The sequence below is a fragment of the Lepidochelys olivacea genome, assembly GCF_965140295.1.
Source record: "Lepidochelys olivacea isolate rLepOli2 genome assembly, chromosome: 6".
Classification (NCBI taxonomy): Eukaryota; Metazoa; Chordata; order Testudines; family Cheloniidae; genus Lepidochelys; species Lepidochelys olivacea.
Window position 1 is genome coordinate 57,584,251 of NC_140416.1, and position 14,502 is coordinate 57,598,752.

The 14,502-nt window shown below is 42.4% G+C and overlaps 1 long non-coding RNA gene across 2 annotated transcripts; it reads right to left on the minus strand.

Annotated features, from left to right (window-relative positions):
• Window positions 1-3,028: 3,028 nt before the first annotated feature.
• LOC311521860 lies at window positions 3,029-14,270 on the minus strand. Of its 2 annotated transcripts, none has more exons than XR_014711984.1 (4): window positions 14,090-14,270; window positions 10,610-10,677; window positions 8,672-9,062; window positions 3,029-5,688 (listed from the first exon to the last, which is right to left on the minus strand). It is a non-coding gene; the product is annotated as an uncharacterized lncRNA (long non-coding RNA). The 2 variants fall into 2 exon arrangements; XR_014711985.1 differs by having other exon boundaries at window positions 14,045-14,270.
• Between the last annotated feature and the right edge of the window lie 232 nt (window positions 14,271-14,502).

A 14,502-nucleotide genomic window follows, 5' to 3' on the forward strand; every position in this document is an offset into this window, starting at 1 on the left:
GGGAGACCTTACAGTGGCACAGCTGTGTCTCTGTTTGACATGCACTACTTAGTTTCTACAGTTGCTTCCCCAACTGTAAATCACAAGCAGCCCAGGATATCTTCATTTTTCTTGTCTGAACACTTCCGTCTGAACACTTCCCCCCAAGCATGGAAACCCCCGCTCACCTTATTTTTGCAAACAGGGCAGGTGGCTCAACCTACTGGTATCTGTTAACCCCTCTGCCTCTCCTTGTGGCAGGTCTTTGCCCTCTGGCAGCATCTCACCCCTGGGCTGAACCCCAGCTGCTACCTCCTGCCTCCAATTTTGCTTCTCAGTCCCTCCCTTGCTCCTGCCTCCAGCTGTTTGACCCATCCCCATGCAGTCAGTTTCCACGCCCTGCTCAGACATTGCCCATCCCTGATTTGTCCCGTTTGTCCCCCTTTAACCTTTTCAATCCCCAGCGAAGACAGCACCTTCAGCAGATGTTACTAAGCAATGAGCATGCTCAGTAGGAGCCAAGTAGCACTCAGTGCCTTGCCCACCTACTGCCTTGCCAGGGTCTTCGTGCCGGGGAGCCTGTTTTGGCCAGGATCACTGGGACTGCAATCCTGTGAGGGGGCTCCAAGAACCCTGGGCTCTAGCCAGATGCTGCTGGGCCCAATCCTGAGGGGGGGGGAGAGGGGGCTCCCACCACCCCATTTTTGTGCTTCTGGCAGCTCAGCACTTGGGCCACTGCCCTGCTTGTCCTGCCCTAGTTACGGCCTTGTCTGGTCAGTTTTTTTTGACTGCCACTGGACATTGAGTGGATGTTTTCAGAGAACTATCCAATATTTACTCTAAGATCTTTCTTGAGTGATAACAGTAATTTAGATTCCATCCTTTTGTATATATCGTTGGGATTATGTTTTCCAACGTGCATTACTTTGCATTTATCATCACTGAATTTTGTCTGCAATGCTCAGTTCTGTGAGATCCCTTTGTAACTCTTCACAGTCTGCTTTGGACTTAACTATTGTGACGGGGCAAGGCCAGATGGCTATAGAAAAGTAGTGGGAGATAGATATATTAGCTCCAGGCTAAACAAATCCTTGGTACCAGGATAAGTGAAATGGCAGCTGCTCCAGGTCAGTTAAGACACCTGGGGCCAATTAAGAACTTTCCAGAAGGCGGGGAGAATGCTAGGTTGACTGGGACACCTGAAGCCAATCAGGGGCTGGCTGAAACTAGTTAAAAGCCTCCCAGTTAGTCAGGTGGGCGTGCATGTCAGGAGCTGTGGGAGGAAGTTGTGCTGTTGGAGAGACTGAGTAGTACACACCATATCGGGCACAAGGAAGGAAGCCCTGAGGTAAGGGTGAAGTGGAGCTTGAGGAAGTGAGGGCTGCTGTGGGGGAAGTAGCCCAGGGAATTGTACATGTCATGTTTCTAAAAGGTCAGCTACCATAGCTGATACTATTAGGGTCCCTGGGCTGGAGCCCAGAGTAGAGGGTGGGCCTGGACTCCCCCCCCCCCCACATGTTTGCCCCCTGATTAATCACTGAGCCTGGGAGACAACAGAGACTGTGCAAGGAAGGATAACTTCTCCTCACCTCCCTCGCTGGCTTATGATGAAAATGGCTCAGTAGACTGTGACCCTTATCTCTAGAGAGAAATTTTACGTGGAGGTTCACAGTGAGCCTCTGAAATCTGCTAGGAAACGCAGGACCCACAGAGGCAAGGACAGAGCTTTGTCACAGTATCTTGAGTTATTTTGTATCATCTGCATATTTTACCACCTCACTGTTTACCCTTTTTTCCAGATCATTATATCAGGAAAAGTTTTTATTAAATGAGGAAAAGGTGTTTTTTTCCTTCCCCAGTCTGAACAGGTGAGCCAGAATGAATGAGCAGCTTCTATAAAGCTGAAAGTCACTATTAAAGGAAATAACACTCATCCTTCTTAAGGATTCCTGGGGAGAAAGGGCAATGCTTTTTCACAGGGAGAGGAAACATGACCCTGTATAATGAGAGAGAACAAGATAGCAATGAGGGCAACTTCAATGAAATGGACATAGAAAAGGGGAACATGTGGGGCTCCCATCTAGGAGTGGGAAATGGGCAATTGAGAGACAGAGAATAACCTCAGTCCTACAAGATGTAGAGAATCTGATGTGTACGTTGCTGTGCGTGAACCCCAGCAATATGGGGATCTGGTTCAAGTGAATGTGCTGCTGTGCATTACTGTCCACCCCAAGTCTCCCAGTGGGCTAGTATAAAAGCACACTATATGCTGAGTGAGTGTGCACCACATTCCCACTCTATATATTACATTATATTATAAAATATATATAAACATCTTGCTCTTTCTATTCATTTTTTGCCCTCTCTTACCCTCACACAGCAAAGTGGGGATCTGGTAGTTTAAATAAAAATATATACATATTTATAGATCATTGTTTAATTTTTAAAGGAAACAATCATTTTATTTTAAAGAGGGAAAAATCATTAAAATTATCAATACCTTAGGTAACCCTGTAAATGGAAATAATAATCTAATTTAATTTTCACTATTGTGTTCAGTTTTAGCATTTCACTCATTTTGGAGCATTGTACACTGAAAATAGACTCTAACAAATTTTATTTGAGCATAAGCTTTCGTGAGCTACAGCTCACTGAATGCATCCAATGAAGTGAGCTGTAGCTCATGAAAGCTTATGCTCAAATAAATTTGTTAGTCTCTAAGGTGCCACAAGTCCTCCTTTTCTTTTTGCGGATACAGATTAACACGGCTGCTACTCTGAAACCTGACAAAATATTCAGGTTGCTTCCATTCCCAAGAGACCAGTCACTTCCCTTAGATCAGTTTATATATTAGATCTCACCAGAGACAAAGCCTGTAGCCAATTCTGTAATAAAGTATCTAAAGGATTATTAACTAGGAAAATGAAAGTTATTTACAGTGCTTAATTTGTAATGAAAAAGGTGCTGTGGCTCAAGCAATTAGGTGCTGGGGCTCAAACTTTTTTTTTTTTTTTTTTTACACTTTCATAACTGACACGGCAAGCCCAGAGGTGCCAGGGCTCAGCTCTGGCAAGCCCTAACACAAATTAAGCACTGGTTATTTGCAGGCTAACACAAGCAAGCATATCACGCAAATGAGTTGCAACAGAGTTGTAGTGATCTGTCAATTCAACATGTCTTTCGGAGCAAAACCAGGGTTAACTCTGAGGGATCTCTCGCTTCAGTTTAGAGCCTCTGGCCGAGTGAGAAAGCAAACAGAAAAAAGATCATTTTTCCTTGTGAGGCATTTTTATATCTTCTTCCCTCAGAAACCTAGCTGATAGGAACTGTTTCCAGGGAGGTCCTTTCATCATGGAGGGTTGGTAGGAGGAATGTACTTAAAAGTCTTTGACCCTTGATCTCCCAGGATGGCTCATTTGTGTTTAATGAACAGGATTTAACATCATCTTGTTACAGGCCATCATTTGCATTACACAAGGCTTTTTCCCTGGTTGATGAGTTAGTCACAAAGGTTTACAATGCAAATTATTGCTATCACTTTTAACATAGGGTATAGTTGAGTGAGAACAATACATGCAGCATCCTACAAGCATTTTAGTAAATACTAAACACATTCTTATTAACTTCCAATATTTATTTTGATCATGCGAATACACTGGTAAGCAAGACTGGTTTCCAGCTATGCATTTTTAAGTGTTCAGTGAGGCCTGGGGCCTTGCCATGAGCTGGCATCTGGTCTGCCATCACCATACTGACCTCATGTACACACCTTGGTTGCTTATGCAACGAGTATCTGTGTAAGAAGCCTTCACACACTTTGCCTGCTGTTAATCCAAGTTTATATATCCATTCAGAGTTTTGTGCCTCAGTCCAGCTTCCCATTATCTACACCTTCAGTCTGCTTGCAAAAAACTGAGCCGCAAGACCTGCTTGTAATGCAACGTTGTTTAGTAAGGGGCCCAGACAGCCTAGCAGACCCAGTGACAGCAACATGTGAGAGTTTCAGGCTAATATAAAAATTGCATCTCAAATATCTGTGTGTACAAATGCTGCCTTGACGTTATGGAAACAGAAAAGTCCGTGAAGCAGAGCTAGGGTCTGGTCTAAAATTAATTATGTCAGCTGCTGCCTAGAACTGTATCTCGGGGCTACTGGCAGCTCTCTGCATGTTGCTAAGGAAAAGGAATGGAGAGAGCCACAGGTAAAAGAAGGTAACACTAGAAATGTGTGTTTCCCTGCTTCATTAGTTCTGCCCATTTTCTCATCTCCTTCCCTTCTTGCCCTGCAGCTGGCCTTGACCTTTCTGCAACTCAGACCAACTCACTGGTCCCTACAATCTGGATAAAAAGAACGAGGCGTACTTGTGGCAAATTAGACTAACAAATTTATTTGAGCATAAGCTTTCATGGGCTAAAACCCACTTCATCAGATGAATTACTGTAATCACTCAATTACAGACCTAAAAGTCGCAATACTACAACAAAAAAACCTTCAAAAACAGACTCCAATGAGAAACTGCTGAATTGGAATTAATTTGCAAACTGGACACCATTAAATTAGGCTAGAATAAAGACTGGGAGTGGATGGGTCATTACACAAAGTAAAACTATCTTCCCCATGCTTATTTTTTCCCCTATTGTGACTCTCACCTTCTTGTCAACTGTTTGGAAGTGGGCCATCCTGATTATCACTACAAAATTTTTTTTTCTCCTGCTGATAACAGCTCACCTTAACTGATCACTCTCATTATAGTGTGTATGGCAACACCCATTTTTTCATGTTCTCTGTGTGTATGTATGTATATGTGTATATATAGATATATCTATCTTCCTATTGTATTTTCCACTTTGCTGGTTCTGGCAGGACCCAACTGAGAGTGCCAATTCAGGGCAAATTGCTTCAAGAAGGGCAGTTACAGCCCAAGGCTGGGGTTTTTCCACCTCTAAGGCAAACCAAACCAGCCAAACAGAGCAGACTTTGGTCTCACCCCACTGGGTAACCACAAGTCACACAAGCAATTCCCTTAGGCACTCCAGTTTGCTAGTATCTCCACCAATGCCACTCGTTATGGGGATGAATGGTTATGAAAACCAATACCCCAGTACAAGAAAAACGGTTCCCAAGGGAATCCCAAAGGACCAAGCCCCAGACCCAGGACAATATACAAATCAGATCTTACCCACAAATCATGCTGTTGCCAATCCTTTAGAATCTAAAATTTAAAGATTTTTTTCATAAAAGGAAAAAGATATAGATGAGAGCTAGAACTGGTTAAATGGAATCAATTACATACAGTAATGGCAAAGTTCTTGGTTCAGGCTTGCAGCAGCGATGGAATAAACTGCAGGTTCAAATCAAGTCTCTGGAGTACATCCACAGCTGGGATGGGTCTTTCAGTCCTTTTGTTCAGAGCTTCAGTGTAGCCAAGTCCCTCCAGAGGTAGGAAGCAGGATTGAAGACCAGATGGAGGAGCTGCAGCAGCTTTTTATAGTCTCTTGCCATGTGGTCTTTCTTTGTTCCAAAGACAAGCTGTCCATTACATAGGCTGGAAAAACCTCAGAGTTCTGTCCATAGGCATGTCCCTGCATAACTTGCTGAGTCACAAGGTGTGTCTGCCTTCTCTCAGTGGGTCAGTTGTATGGCTGATGGTTCTTAATGGGCCATCAAGCAGGCTAGGCAGAGCTGACACCAACTTGTCTGAGGCATCACCTAAAAGCATAGCATAAGTTTGAAATACAGACAGTACAGAGCCAATATTCATAAGTTCAACTATAAAAATGATAGCATAATCATAACCAGCAAACCATAACCTTGTCTAAGATACCTCATTTGACCCCCTTTATATAAGATTTGGTGCCACTACAGGACCTTGGTTGCAACAATGATCTATATGGTCCCAGGTTATGTCAATAACGTTATGCCACTGCATGCATCTGATGAAGTGGGTTTTAGCCCATGAAAGCTTATGCTCAAATAAATTTGTTAATCTCTAAGGTGCCACAAGTACTCCTCGTTCTTTTTGCTGATACAGACTAACATGGCTACCACTCTGAAAGCTACAATCTGGATAGCAGCTCTCTAAACATTCTGAATCATCTCCAATATATTACAACAATGTTATTTGCCAAGGGATCCAGAGAGCAAAGCTGAGTTTCACAATAAGCAGAAGTGGCTGTTGGGATGAGTGACAACTGAAAAATAATGTTCATGAATTTTGTTTTTATATGGAAATAGAATGGTCTTAGCAGGGACAGACTTAACCTACTGCCAATCTCATGAATACAGGCAACAATGGGTGCTTCAAAGCTCTCTCAAATTTTTTTAATACAATTTGCTCTTCTCTCCATTGCGGGTGGGGGGAAATTCTCCCTTTTTGGGGAAGGAGGTACTGTAAATGTTTACTCCTGGGGGAATTCTGTACCCAAAAAAAGTAAATTATGTGCACAATATTTTAAAATTTTGCAAAATCCTGCATATTTTAATTGTGAAAATAACACAATATAATCAGGTTAGTTTCAATTATTCTGGTAATTTATTTCAAAATACCTGTCAGCAAGTATGTCTCTTAACAACATAGACACAAAAAATTTCCCCAGGAGTAGAGAGTTAAAAATCTCTACAACAACCCAGTTCCTGTTTCTCTGTAACGCTTTTGTTGGGTACCTCAGTCTGATCATACACACCATCTGGGCATATCTGGGGTGAAAACTCTGTCCCTCAGGTCTTTTAGCTGATGCTCGTTTTTTTGCCCTGCCTCTGTAGGGTTACCATATAGAGGATCAAATGGAGGACATTGCCGGGTGGAAGAGGAGTTGTGGGGGGGTACAGTTGGGGGATGCTTGTGGGTTGTGTGTACTGGGTGAGGATATTTGGGGGTGTTTGAGGGGGTGGTACAGAGCCCCCCCGGCCCAGACAACTGCTACCTGTCCCCTGCAGAGCCCAGCCATGGGGTGCCCCCATTCCAGACACCTGTACCTCCTCCCTCCCCAACCCTGTTGCAGGGCCAGATACCTGGACCCCCTTACTCCTCAAGCCCAGGGAGCCAAATAGAGAGAGCATGATGCAGGTCAGACTGTGCTTGTATGGAGTTTCCTGTGGTGATTTCAGTGTTGGGCTGACAGTGAGCAGGGCCTCCATCGCTGCCGGGCTGGACTGGGCCCTCCGTTCACTGCAGGGGCACGGCCCACACGCTACCTCCTTCCTTCAGGGAATGCTAGCAACCCACCCCCTCTCCCCAGCAGTGTCCTCTATTTTCGATCTGGGGAGCCAGGCTCTGCTGGGTCCAACGGCCCTTAGTGGGGGCCAGCAGCTCTGCAACACCAATTCTTCAGGAAAAAATTAAATTATGTGCAGAATATTAATTCTGTACAAGTTCTGCATAGCACAGTAGTGCAGAATTCCCACAGGAGTATGTAAATGTAAATCTGTGCTCATCTGATATATCTTATGGGATGAGATATGTGTACTGTAAGTGCACTGGAGAGCTGGGTGGTTTGTACAGAACTGGGATCCATTTAGTTATATTTCTCCACATTCTAGCATGAAATGGAGATATTGTAGGAGTGCTATGAGGGCCTCAAATTTCCCGTTAAGAAAATTGCTGGAAAATAATATTGTCAAGCACTGGGAAAACAGACATAAAGAGCAGTTTAAAACATGGTTCACTAATCTATCCATTTTAAAATACTGTGAATTACCTGAGTCAGGTGTATTGTCAATAAGTGCATCTTCCAGAGAAGTAGGTCAAGTCTTATGCAAGAAGGGCAAGCAATTGCATAGAAGGCAGAAAGAAATGATGGCAAGCTTGAAGAGGGGATACTACCAACTGTGTTTTAGTTTTGTTTATCTTCGGTTCAACAACCCTATACACAATTTATACAGGACAGAAAGTTCTAAATGTAGAAATTAGCACTAGTTTGTTTTTAAAAACCTTGGTCTTCAGCAGCAAAGTAGAAGCTAATGTATGACGTTGAAGGTGCAGAAATATTATTTCTGTGTAGAATATAAAAGGAGTAAAGACATGGATGTCTTGAACAGGGTGATAAACAGATCAATACCACATGAAAGTGTTATTGATGAGTACAGAATTCATGTGGTGAGGCATATTCCTATTACTTCATAATTAGGAGAATTTTAAACTGAAAAATGGAGACTACTTTTAGCATAAACTGAGAGTAACTGTTTTAAAAGGATGGTCCAAAGAAAGTGGAGATTTAGACCCCAAACTGAGACCAGATCAGTCATTTAAGGATGAAGTTAGTGAGGAGGACATTTTGCTAAGAGAAGCAAGACTGACTGTTCCAGCAGCACTGAGAAAATAAATGATCATTAACATATAGATCAGTCAGCTAGGAATTGAAAATGTTAGCAAATGAGACGAGGTATTTTATTTCATTTGGGAGGGTATTCAGAAAAGATATAGGACAATTCAGTGTGATACATATAATTGCTTCTGAAGAGAACAAACAGAACAGCTGATGTACAATACTGAAATCCCACAGAAATCATACTAGAGCTTAGGAGGGAACTTAACAGTTTGAGACAGTTACGGGGGAAAAAAAGTTTGGTTAGTGTTCTCCATTTACATGAGGTAAACATGGGCATTAGATGCCCATAAAGATAGTAAAATGACAGCTCTCTGGTGAGGCATATTTGGCTTGTAGCAGGGATTTGTAAAAGAAGAGAAGTTTACCTTCAGGATAGCACAGCTGTACAACTCTTAATGGCTTTTTCACAAGCTTACATAGAAAAAGCCTACGAGGTTTCAGACAATGAATACAGACCCCAATCTTTTTTGTAATGTACTTTCAGCATGTCTGCAGGGGAGATACAGTAGAATCTAAGACTGAGAACTTGTTTGATTGTAGTGTGGACATTCTGTAGGATAGCTGCACAGTCATTGTCCGCAGGAAAGCTCACAAGTCCCTTCCACTTCTAAAGCACGGTAGGGGTCAGGGAGGACATCTTGGTGAATAACTTCACAACATATCTCGCTGGTATGCCCTTAGCCTTTTTGAAAAATACTGTTCTCTGGCCTCTAGTTACCCAGCTCAGAGTAATGTTGCATGGTGAGTCAGGACAACCTACAGGGAATGAAGAGGCCATTATTATCCAGCTTGCCCCCAGATGCTGCCCCCACAACCTCTCTGACGCCATGTAAGTACCACCAAGGCACAGCCTGAACTGTGAACCCAAACTGGGAACCTAATTCCCAACCCTCACCCAACAGCCCCCAAGACAACTGCAAACATGAACAGCATACTGTCCACCCAAAATTCCCACTCTAGCCCCCAACACACACCACTTGCCATCTCTGAGGTCTCCCCAAGATTGGCAAGAAGCTCATGGAGGGGAAATCAAATACATACCCCCCCCCCCCAAAAAAAGCTATAATAGCTGGAGGTTGTTTGGAGTCGGAGAGGGAAAAAGACAGGCAGTTATCCAGAGCGTCAAAGTGGGCAGAGAAAGACGGGGACATGCAGAGGCAACTCCTGGAGAAAATACAGAAGCAGAATGCTCTGCTGGAGTGTATGCTGCTAGCAGGCCCACAGACAAGCCAGTGCCCTCAACCAGGACTCAGTCATGTTCTACTGCACCTGGAATGATATAGGGTATTGCAAACACCAGCATACATTCCCTGCTGTACCCCTGTCATAAATATACAGAAAGGTGGTTACCCTTCCCTTTATACAGTGCTATGAAATCCCTCCTGGCCAGAGACAAAACCCTTTCACCTGTAAAGGGTTAAGAAGCTAAGGTAACCTCGCTGGCACCTGACCCAAAATCTCCAATGAGGGGACAAGATTCTTTCAAATCTGGAGGGCGGGGGGGAAAGGCTTTTGTTTGTCTGTCTGTGTGATACCTTTGCCAGGAACAGATCAAGGATGCAAGCCTTCCAACTCCTGTAAAGTTAGTAAGTAATCTAGCGAGAAAATGCATTAGATTTTCTTTTGTTTTTTTGGCTTGTGATATTAGCTGTGCTGGAGGGAACATGTATTCCTTTTTTTGTGTCTTTTTGTAACTTAAGGTTTGCCTAGAGGGATTCTCTATGTTTTGAATCTGATTATCCTGTAAAGTATTTACCATCCTGATTTTACAGAGGTGATTCTTTTTCCTTTTCTTTAGATAAAATTCTTCTTTTAAGAACCTGATTGATTTTTCATTGTTCTTAAGATCCAAGGGTTTGGGTCTGTGTTCACCTGTACCAATTGGTAAGGATATTATTATCAAGCCTTCCCCAGGAAAGGGGGTGTAGGGCTTGAGGGGGATATTTTGCGGGAAGATGTCTCCAAGTGGGCTCTTTCCCTGTTCTTTGTTTAAAACGCTTGGTGGTGGCAGCATACAGTTCAAGGACAAGGCAAAGTTTGTACCTTGGGGAAGTTTTTAACCTAAGCTGGTAAGAATAAGCATAGGATGTCTTCATGCAGGTCCCCACATCTGTACCCTAGAGTTCAAAGTGGGGAAGGAACCTTGACAACCTCCACAGCCATGCTCCCAGATGCCATTTCCCTCCCCAGCCTCAGCTCATCCAGGATCCCAACTTATTCCACCCATCAAATGCCCCTGACAGCATTGAGTCCCAACACTCAGGGCCAGAAGGCAAAAGAACAAGAGCAAGATGTACACTCACCAGTGAATTGGAGTTCCCTCCTTGAAACTGTTATATACTGCTCTCCACTGCACCGTTTCATTGTAAACCTGTTTTATTATAAATTAGAAATACTGTACATTCATAAAGAATCTGCAATGCATGATACATAAAAAAACTAATTTTTGCAAGTCACGGGTTTTTAAAATAGCAGAAAAGCAGAGACATAAAATTAGTGCCACTCCATACCACATCTAGTGCCTATAATAGACACTGCAATGCTCAAAGTCCATAAGCAGTTAGTGTCTGTTCCTTGCGATTCCTCACTGATTCTCTGAGCTACTTCTGACCTTTGCCTACTTGAAGGCATCTATTGTGGAGCTGCGCTCTTCTGTCCTCACCCTCTGTGGAATTTTGTCTTCACAAATAGCTGTTCCCAGTCTGTTGCTAAGGAGCATTCTCTAGATGTCTGGAGCTGCCTAAAACCCCTTCATCTTTGCTACTCTCTCCCTTCGGTTCCAGTCCTAGGGTCTGAACTCCCAGCTGCAGCTCAGTTCTCCCTGGGCATAAGCTTTCGTGGGTAAAAAAACCACTTCTTCGGATGTCCAAATAAATCTGTTAGTCTTTATGGTGCCACCAGACTCCTTGTTGTTTTTGTGGATACAGACTAACTTTTAAATGACTTCTGACATAATGGGTTTACTGACATAATGGATATTTAGAAGGAAGGCTAAATTTCCATCTTCAAACAGAATCTTTTGTTGGCTAGTTTGTAGATCTCCTAATTGAAGATGAATTTGTCTTTATTTACTGCCTGGTGTAAAATACAGTTTTGCAGAAGTAAACAGATGTGGATGGAATTAAATTTCGTATGGCCTGTTGGGACAATTGAGGATATTCATTTTTAGCTGATGGCAAAAACTCATTAAGAGGAGTTCAGTTGAATTTTGAGAAGTCTTGTTGCTACTGAATTCTGAAAGGTTTCTGAGCTATGAATGGAAAACAAGTAAAGCTAAGTTTTTGACTGTGTTCAAAATCCAATAATATTCTGAAAAGTCTGCATCTGTGTAACACACTGCTGTAACCACTGTTACCTCTCTGCCTCAGCAAGAGTGAGCTTTGGCGGAGATGGGACTATGTGTCAGCTCCCTGCCACGCCTATTTGTCTTCCTCACCAGCAAACTCCTCCAGACTACACCAGTCTTAACTTTGCCTAGCAGGCATCAGTCAGTGAACTCCAGCCCCTGAGATCCTCAGAGATGTCTCTGCAATGCACAGTTCTTATCATTGTATATTCACAGAAGATAGTAAGTTTGTTGCTTGTTTAAAGAGTTGATACACTGCAGCTCATTAATTTAACTAGTGTTTGACAAACACTCTTATCTCAAAGAAAAGGAGTACTTGTGGCACCTTAGAGACTAACCAATTTATTTGAGCATAAGCTTTCGTGAGCTACAGCTCACTTCATCGGATGAAAACTTATGCTCAAATTGGTTAGTCTCTAAGGTGCCACAAGTACTCCTTTTTCTTTTTGCGAATACAGACTAACACGGCTGTTACTCTGAAACCTGCTCTTATCTCAATCACAGCACTGAAGTGATTTATAGAAAAAGTAACAGAAGTTTATTAAACAAAGTCATAGGTTTTAGTGATACCAGGGTACAAAGAGTAAGGATAGAAATGGTTACAAACAAAAGTAAAATTTTGCTTCTAAGACTAAAACTTAACTTCAGCAAATTACTATCTTTGCCTAAGCATCTTTCTCATCTATATTCCAGAGACTTCAACCCTCTGATTTGAAGGAGCCACTTTTCTTAGATCTACAAGAGCCCTGGTCTCTTGTATCTGCCCAGTAATGGATAACTATGGAGTTACCGCTCCTTCCTTTTATTGTCCAGAAAACCTTTGAAATGTAAGCCCAGACAAAGTTTCTGTCCTATAGACGCTATGCTGTCTTCTCCATCACTTGATAACTTTGTTAACCTTATAAGTAAATTTACCTTCGTTGTCTCTGCCTGATGACCCAGCTGGCTGAACAAGCAAATACACATTACTTTGTCTAGGGCAGTTTGGGATTATGCATAGAGCAATTTCCAAACACAAACACAATTTTAGTGCATATTTTTCTCATTGCACACACCCCATATATACACCATACAATGGTTTTCAGGACCAGCCAGTTACCTGTCTATATAGATACAGATTATGACAACTGTGTGTGGTCAGTATGTCAGGTCTGACGAGTTGCTGACACAGAGTAGCGAACCACCCATGGTCTGTGTCACAATCTGAAAACACACTGTTGAAAATGAGCTTCAAGATTGTTGATGAGTCAAGACCAACAATTTTACATCTTCATATTCTAATTCATTTTCTTTAGGAATCCACTCATGCTTAAAAATACTTCTACACTACCACTTTCACACGAGTTTCTCAAAGGATATTTTTTCTTCTTGAATACAGTATGTTTTTTCTGAAATCACAATATGTTTGTTCTAGACGTTGAAGAAAGATTTTCAAATTATTCAGTTTTATCAAATATGTCTGCCAAGTGCCAAAATAGTCAACCATCATGCACTTTAAAAAGTGTTCACTTAATTGATTGTCACTATTTAGAAGTTTGTTTATATTTCACCATTTATACTTAAGCTAAATGAAGGGATACCTAACCCTGTGACAACCCGTTGCTGTTTTCTATGAAATAGAACAGAATCATGGCTCAATGAGATTTCCTATACTGAATAAATGAGAGATTCCTGATATATCAGGAGCATATTATATCATCCTTTGTATGATTTCTGAATTAGGTATGTTGGCTATATCCTCTCTCTAGAATTCAAAAAAAATTGAAATATTAGGATCATCACCTGTATAATGGGTGCCTAATTCCTGAGATTCCTAAATGTAAGAGCAGAAACTATAGTCCGTACTGCAGAATCCCTGAAATAATCTGTAGAAGCAACTGCTAAAGTGCCTACTATATAACAATGGCACGTGTTTTTCTTGCCAAAAGATAATTTTTCACTCCAAGGACATTGGGGAAAAAAAGCTGACTAGAAATATTAGTTAAGCTTCTATAGCCCCTTTTTGAAGGAATGAGCAGAGGAGCAAATGTAGGAGGTGAAATAACATTCATAGTGGGTATCTTTCAGCTGCTTCTCCTACAATAGATTTTGAAAAATCTAAGGAATTCTCTAGTGGGAGCTACATACCATGTAGTCAGCCTTTTCATGACACTGAAAAAGGCAATGCCACTGCTACTATAAACTTTACTGATTTTATTATGGCTGTTCCTCTCTGTGATGGGCTATTTCCCCTTTACTAAGCTACTGGGATGATGATTTAAACAGTTTGAGAGTCACCTATCATTACTTATAAACTGCTTTACAAAAAATTGATTCTTCAAGTGTAATTGCACAATGCAAGCTGTGAAACTGAGGCAAAGGCCACTGCCCAAAATACTTATTGTTTACATACTTTTAAGTCACTGTTGCATGTTTCCCTCTACTGCTCCCCACTCACAATTGGTTGTCCAAGGTCAGCAATGTCTCAAACCACAGGTGCATTCAGGTGGGTTCACGCCTGCCCCTGAAGTAGAGGGGTGGTGGTAGCATGACGCCTTCATCTCTGCTTGTGACTGCTTGTCGCTGTCTGTGATAGCATTCAACAGCAGTTATCATTCAAAGCATGGGTACCCAGGCTAGCTTCCTGGTGCCTTCTCCAAACTTTTCCCTCCTGCAGCCTGTTCTCATTTCCTCCAGTTCCATGCACATTGCTACAACAACATTTTGTCGTGTAGGTGAGGCTTAGGGGAGAGCTCTGTTGCTATGGTCCCTGCTCCTGCTCTTGTGCTGTGGGCAGGACACAGGGGCCTGGCCAGCCACTTCCAGGTCCATAAGCCCCCAGCCTCGCTGCTGCGGCCTCCAGCTGCCACC